The sequence below is a fragment of the Hevea brasiliensis genome, chromosome 4 (genome assembly GCF_030052815.1).
Source record: "Hevea brasiliensis isolate MT/VB/25A 57/8 chromosome 4, ASM3005281v1, whole genome shotgun sequence".
Lineage (NCBI taxonomy): Eukaryota > Viridiplantae > Streptophyta > Magnoliopsida > Malpighiales > Euphorbiaceae > Hevea > Hevea brasiliensis.
In genome coordinates, this window is record NC_079496.1 from 83,997,766 (window position 1) to 84,005,779 (window position 8,014).

Genomic DNA, 8,014 nt, shown 5'->3' on the forward strand with positions numbered 1-8,014 from the left:
AAGCAGAAGGGTGTTATTCCAATGGGAGTTTTGTATGCAGTACGGTATGCCCACAATGCATCATCTAGTTTCATGAACCAGTTTTTCCTTGAGCAATTGACTGTTTTCTCAAGGATATGTTTTAGCTCCCGATTTGAAATTTCTACTTGGCCAATGGTTTGAGGATGGTAAGGAGTTGCCACTTTGTGAGTTACTCCATATTTCTTTAATAAATTTTCAAATTTTTTATTACAGAAGTGACTTCCTCCATCGCTGATTATCACTCTTGGTGAGCCAAACCTTGTGAAGATGTTCTTTCTAAGGAATTTTATTACCACTCTTGCCTCATTTGTTGGTGTGGCTATTGCTTCTACTCATTTTGACACATAGTCAATGCCAACTAGGATATACTTATTTCCAAAGGAAGTTGGGAATGGGCCCATGAAGTTTGCTCCCCACACATCAAACAGTTCGATCTCAAGTATACCGTGCAGGGCATCTCATTCGTTCTTAAAATGTTTCCCATTCTTTGGCGTTGATCACAAGCTAGCACAAAGGACCTTACATCCTTAAACAGATGTGGCTAGTAAAACCCTGCTTGCAAAACCTTGGCTACTGTTTTGTGGTGCCAGAGTGTCCTCCATATAATGATGAATGGCAGTGTTGTAGAATGCTCTTTATTTCCTCTTCTGGTATGCATCTTCTTATTAACCCATCATTACATCTCTTGTATAGTAGAGGTTCCTCCCATGTGTAGAACCGCACATCATGCAGAAATTTCTTCTTTTACTGATAAGTCATGTTTGGGGGCAATACCCTGCATACAAGAAAATTAACAAAGTCAGCATACCATGGAGCTTGGGAGAATGCTAGTAATTGCTCATCAGGAAATGAATCATCAATTGGCAAATCCTCGATGTCCTCTGTGTATTCCAGTTTCAGCCTAGAGAGATGGTTAACTACTACATTTTCGAATCCCTTTTTGTCCTTGATTTCAAGGTCAAATTCTTGCAGGAGTAAAATCCATCGAATCAGCCTTGGTTTTGCCTCCTTCTTGTTCAAAAGGTACCGAATGGCAGTATAATCTATGAATACAATGACTTTTGATCCAATTAGGTAGGATTTAAATTTGTCAATTGCAAACACTACTGCTAGGAATTCTATGGTAGCATAATTGATTTGTGTGTCGTCAAGTGTCTTGCTGGCGTAGTAAATGGCGTGGAGCTTTTTATCTTTTCTTTGCCCGAGCACTGCTCCAACTACATAGTCACTTGCATCGCACATCACCTCGAGCGTTAGCTCCCAATCCCGTGGTTGCATTATTGGTGCTAAAATCAGGACTTCTTTGATCTTGTTGAAGGAGACAAGGCAATTTTCATCAAAATCAAAGGGAACATCTTGACTTAACAAGTTGGTAAGTGGCTTAGCTATTTTGATAATATCTTTAATGAATCTTTTATAGAAGCCTGCATGTCCCAAAAAGCTTCATACTCCTTTGACTGATGTTGGTAGTGGCATCTTTCTAATGATTTCAATTTTTGCCTTATCAACTTCAATTCCTCTTTCTGATATCAAATGTCCCAGAACTATACCTTTATTTACCATGAAGTGGCATTTTTCCCAATTTAGAACTAAGTTTGATTCTTCATTCTTCTATATGCAAATGTTCCATATGGACAAGTGAATGTTGTCTTTTCTTGGTCTTCTGGGTGAATAGGAATTTGAAAGAATCCCGAATACCCATCTAGATAACAGAAATAAGAGTGTTTCGCTAACCTTTCTAACATTTGGTCGATGAAGGGTAGAGGGACATGGTCTTTTCTAGTAGCACTGTTCAATTTCCTATAATCTATGCACATTCTCCAACTAGTAACTACTCTAGTAGGGATTAGTTCATTGCTTGCATTTTGGATAACAGTTGTCCCACCTTTATTAGGAACTACATGTACTGGACTAACCCATTTACTATCAGAAATTGGGTATATGATACCTGCATCTAATAGTTTTAAAATTTCTTTCTTGACTACTTCTTCCATGTTTGGGTTAAGTTTTCTTTGGTGTTCGATTGTGGGTTTACTGTTTTCTTCCATGGGTATCCTATGCATGGAAATTGAGTGGTTGATTCCCTTCAAGTCTTCAATTTTATACCCTATGGCTTTGCTATGGATCCTAAGTTCTCTTAATAATTCTTCCTCTTCTAACTTAGAAAGGCCAGCATTGATTATTACAGGATATTTAGAATTTGAGTCTAGAAATGCGTACCTTAATGAGGATGGAAGAAATTTGGCATAAGATGGCATCTGAGAAAGTGCTTCAGTGAAGGGGATGTTGACGTAAAGTTTCTATGAAACTTTCAAAAACTTCCTAAACTGCTTGTCCAATTTGGCTTTCTGAAATCTCTGAGGAAAAGTTAGGGGAGGCTGGTATGGCTCTGGTAACTTCTTTGTCTTCCTTGCTTCCTCTTCTTGATCTTTCTTAGCCTTTTCCTCTTTTTTCTCTACTTGGTTTTTAGATTTTTCTATGGTTTTCTCTATTGGTTCTACCTCTGGTTGTACTAGAGTTCTCCCACTCCTCAGTGCAACTACCTTACAATGCTCCCTTGGGTTCATTTCTAGTTGGCTAGGCAGTTTGCCAGCAGCCTTACTTGAAGAACTTGTTTACTCAGCGATTTGATTCTCTAGCATCTTGTTATGAGTAGCAAGTTGGTCCATTCTGGAAGTCAACTGTTTAATCAATTCAGTTTGTTGTTGTTGAGCTGCTAGGAATCCTTCCATCATGGTTTGCATGGTCATTTTCAGATCAGGTTGTTGAGGTTGGAGAGGGAGTGATGGCTGTGCAAAGTTTTGACCTCCGTTATGAAATCCAAGGGGTGCTGGTGGTTTGTACCCTTGTTACTTGTTTATAGGCTGGTTCTACTAATTGGACCATGAGAAATTTGGGTGGTTCCTCCATCCAGGGTTGTAAGTATTTGAATATGGATTGTTGGGCTGCCTCTGGTTGAAGTTTCCTCCATTATTCACATAGTTCATCTATTCTATGGAGGGTTCATTGAAATTGCTGTATTCTAAACTCATGTATTCTCCTCCATAGCTGTCCTCATGTTAACTGTTTGTACCAACTACGTTGGCTTGCATTCTTTTGAGTTTCCTTGTGAGCTGATCAAACTGAGCATTTATCATGCTTAGAGCGTCTACTTCCAGGACCCTTACAATTTTCCTTGCATTTCCTCTTTCATTTGACCACTAATAATTATGGTATGCAAGCTTTTCTAGAAGTTCAAGTGCTTGTGGTACTATTTTCTCCATTAGATCACCCTCTGTAGCTGAATCAATTATGCTCCTTGTAGAGGGTAGTAATTCATTATAGAAATTTTGCACTAATAGCCAATCTCTTATGCCATGGTGTGAACATTCCCTCTGCAGGTCCTTATATCTTTCCCATGCGTCATAGAGTGATTCTCCTTCCTTTTGTCTGAAGGTGTTGAGCTCTAGCCTCAGTTTTGCAATCTTTACAGGTGGAAAATACCTTGCTAGAAAAGCTTGAGAGAGGTTTTCCTAAGTAATGAATGTTCCAGCCGATTGAGAAAGTAACCACTTCCTTGCTCTGTCCCGAAGGGAGAATGGGAATGCTTTGAGTCTTATTGCTTGATCAGAGTCTCCATTCATCTTGAATGTAACACATAGGGCAAGAAAGCACTGGAGATGATAATGTGGGTCTTCTGTTGGTGAACCTGCAAACTGGGTTTGTTGAATCATTTGGAGCCATGCTAGTTTTAATTCAAAGTGTTGGCTTCCACTATGGGTCTAATGACACTGGGCTAAAATCCTTGGATAGATGGAGCTCCGTAATCTCTCAAGAGTCTTGGTCTGTCTTATTATCGGCCATGGTTGGTATTTCAGGATTTCCTTGACCATGCTCTTGATGTTTCCTTTCCCTCCTGATAGCTTTTAGAGTTTTGTCTATCTCCGGATCACAGTCCAAAATTTCTTCTGGCTTTGTTCTGGTCATACACTAGATCGGGCACTTGAGAGAAAACAAATAAAATACAACCAGTAAAATAAGATTAAATAATAAATATAATTGCCTAAATTAGCTAAATCGCCTATCACTTGATATTACTAAAACCAAAAAGTCCCCAGCAATGGCGCCAAAAACTTGTTTCGCTATTTTGTAACCACTGTAAGTGCACAGATCGCTAACCAGTAATAAAGTGATAAGTAGAGTATCGTTCCTACGAGGAATTTTGTTTAGCAAGTACCAATCTATACAGAATTTTGACTGTCTAGGCTATCGAATACTTAGGGAATGAAGTTCGTTAACTTTAAACACTAGAATGGTAAACTTAAAACGAAATGATTTATTTGAAACAATTCTGGAATTAAGATTTCACACTTGAATCTTACTAAGGATGTTATCTAACTTATTTACTGGATTGAGGGTCGTTTTCCTTGATGGAAATCAGTCCTAAGCTATCCTAAATGCTCTCTCAAGGCATCTAGGGTGTATTCTAATTAACTCAAACCCTACTTTCATGGCGATTAAATTAATTAAAATCCTTTAGGATTTTTTACCAATTTTGAAGCTCCACAAAGATATTAGCCATGTATAGGTAAAAATTCCTAGGTTCAAGATCTTGATTTTCTAATGTTAATCTTCACCTTTCAGTCCTTCAATTAACATCTATAATCATGGCTAAGTGGGTACCAGCACATAGCACGCATTAAGATCACAAGAAATTAAATCAAGAAATGAATCTCAAATCCAATAAATAAAACGTAGTGTTCATCCATAATAATAATTAGAAGAGCTACTCTCCCAAATCCAGAATAAGAAAACTACTCACTCATGGTGAGTTCAGCAAACATCATGATAAAAGGTAAAAACAATAAAAAGAAAATTATGCAGAAGAAATAAAATAATAAAAATCTGTCTAGGGATATGAAACGAAGGAACCAAAGAGAGTTTGCAGCTTTGATCTTATGGAGCTTCAGCTAGAAAACTTCTTTTGGTACTGATGTAGAGCCCGACAACAGAAGCCTTCAGTAGCAGTTCCAACGATCGTCTTTTTTTTTCTTGATGTTTTCTTTTCTATTTATATTGGGTGCTGTAGGGTTAGGTCATTTTGAGTCCAAAAGGCTTTAGGAGTCTCTTTTGAATAAAAAAATAAGAGAGGGAATTTGAGTTACAAAACTGGCTGTAACACAGTACATGGCCCGTGTGTTACTACACGGGTCCAGTAATGTAGGGCCGTATAACTTGCTAGAGGAGAATTGCGAAATCTTGCATTGGCACAGAAAGTTACACGGGTCTGTGCCAACTGCACGGGCTTGGTTACACGGGCCGTGTACTATTGTTCCCATAAGGTGCTTCAAGTTTGTCCTCGATAGAGACTTACACGGGTCCCTGCAGATTACACGGGTCTACTTACATGACCTGTGTAACACCCTCCCGGTAGCAACTCAGTACATTCTACTGTTCCGGTGACCGGTGTCGGTCCGGACAGCTAGAACGTTCGGAAAAATATTTAAACTAAAGTGAGGAACCATAAATAACTCAAATATTGATAAGAAAAATTTAGTAAAAATTTTAGAAATAAAATACAACCAAGTTAAACGAGCCGGTGCCCAAGCGATGGGTAACCGGAGTGAAGTTGCGGTTCTTGCAACGAGGAGCCCTAGACCCGAGGAAAAATTCATAAAATAATTTTTGGGACTCCAGAGAAGGGTCATTGAGGTTCCTATGGCATTAGAATGCCAAGAAAATACCTAGAAAAATTTTTCAATCGGTACAGACAATTTTGACCCGTTAAGCCAAACAGAGGGCATTTTGGTCATTTCGCCTTTAGAGGTGATTTTTGGCCGACTTGTCCAGTTAAGTAAATAATTATTATGACATAAAATGTGAATAAATATCACTAAAAATTGAATTGAAAATGAGTAGAAAAGAAAAGAAAAAAAATGAATTAAATGGGAATTTATGACATCACATGATGTCATTAGTGTGCCTTCACCCACTCAAGTGTTGACACATGGCTATAACCCATTTAAAATCAATAAAATGGGCAGAAAATGAATGAAAAATGCAGCTTTCGTCTTCTTCCCAATTTTAGACGTGAACCTTTTCTTCCTCCATTAAAATTCATTTCATTTTCTCTCTTCCAAACCTTGAATTCTCACCACTAAACTTTAAGTCTCTTCATTAAAAATTATCCTTACCTCTTGGGAAGGTGTTTGGCAGCCAAGAAAAGAAAAGAAAGTGAGGAATTTACAAGGGAAAATTCTGCCTTCCTAAGGTTAGTGCTAAATTCTTACTTCTTCCTCTTATAATGATGAAAATAAAGTGAATTACACTAGAATTACATGATAAATGATGAAAATAAAGTGAGTTATACTAGAATTACATGATAAATGATGAAATTGATGGATATATGTTAGACTAAGAATCCAGCCAGCTTGTGTAGGAGTAGGATTTGAAGTGTTTTATTGTAAATAAAATGGATAACTTGCTTGATTATGATGAGAAGTGTGATTAGTATGTTTAATTGGTGTGTGTTGTGTGAACCATGAATTTGAGCTAGGGTTTTGGGAGTAAAATGTGGACTTGGCTTATGAAATGATTAATGGACATTATAATGGTCAATTAGTGACCATTTAAGGCAAGTTAATCATAATTTGAAGTGAGCTAATGCATGGCAAAGTGAAATGGGAAGGCTGCCCAAAGACAGCAGAAATGAGGCTGTGAGTCCAGCCTGTTTGGACTGCCATATCATTGGCTGTGTTGGTCCAATTGGTGTTTGGCCAATTGGACATGAAACTAGACTTATAATGGCACATTTTTGCTGAAGAAACCATGCCCAAAAGACTAAAGCAAGTGGACCAAAAGTTGGCTCCAATCTGGATACCCTGCAACAGCACCTGCAGAAATGACCAAATGAACGATGCTCGCTCATTTGGCCATAACTCACTGTAGAAATGGTCAATTGACCTGAAATTTTTACAGCAACAATTAAGACATAGACAAACAACTTTCATGAAGAAACCTACCCCAAATTATGGCCAGAACCAATTCAAAAATGCAATCACGATCCTTTGCTCATGTTACTGTAGATATGGTAACTCTGCAGTTTTGGAAATCCGGCCAGCTGTGGTTTTCAGACCATATCTGGAGCTAAAAAACTCCAAATGGAGTGATTCAAAAAAGGAAATTCAACTAGACAAAATAAGGAACAACTTTCATGTTTACCATTTCCTCAAATTTCCACTGTAACAGTCCCTAATGGAACAGTAAACTTATGGTACAAAAACTGAAAATTCTGCCCTTTAGTGCTAAGTTTGGAAATCGATTTGGTGATCAATTCTAACAAGTTTTAAATGCAAAATGTGGCATATTGGGAATGCCAAAACCCATGTACCTATTTTCTATCCAAAAGTCAACATTTTTGTTGACCAATGAGGTGAATAGTGACACCAAAACTTGAAGAATTCAAAAGTATCCAATAAGCTTGGAAATGGTATTGGCAACCAATACCAACAAATTTGAAATGCAAAATGTGGTATCTTTGAGAACTTAGATTCAATAAATTTATTATGTATTAAAAAGTCAACAATTTGAGTGAATAGTAATATGAATAGTAATACAAAGACACAAAGTACAATAACTAGATTGGTAGAACAAATTAAGGTATGAAAATTTAGAAATGCATCTAGGGAACTTTAAATTGCAATTGACAATTAGTACTAGCGAAGGTAAAACTCAAAATGTGGGATCTTGGTGTAATTAGAATTAATATATCCATTAAGTATGAAAAAGTCAATATTTTGGTTGACTAGTAAGGGAATAGTAATCAAAATGATTAGTAAATTAAGATGAAGACCTAGAACCAATTCTAAGCTTAAATGCTTAGAATTGTATGACAAATGTAGACTATGCATCCTAGTCAAAATTGTTAAAAAGAAATTAAGGCCATAAATTTGAAATCCATGAAATGTTTATGGATTACTTGAAACATGAAAAAATAGTCACCTAACTGATGTGA

At 37.2% G+C, this 8,014-nt stretch overlaps 1 non-coding gene across 1 annotated transcript; it reads left to right on the forward strand.

The window, feature by feature from the left end:
- Nucleotides 1-3,372: 3,372 nt before the first annotated feature.
- Nucleotides 3,373-3,479, forward strand: LOC131179768 (small nucleolar RNA R71). The gene has a single exon (XR_009148654.1). It is a non-coding gene; the product is annotated as a small nucleolar RNA R71 (small nucleolar RNA).
- Nucleotides 3,480-8,014: the final 4,535 nt, after the last annotated feature.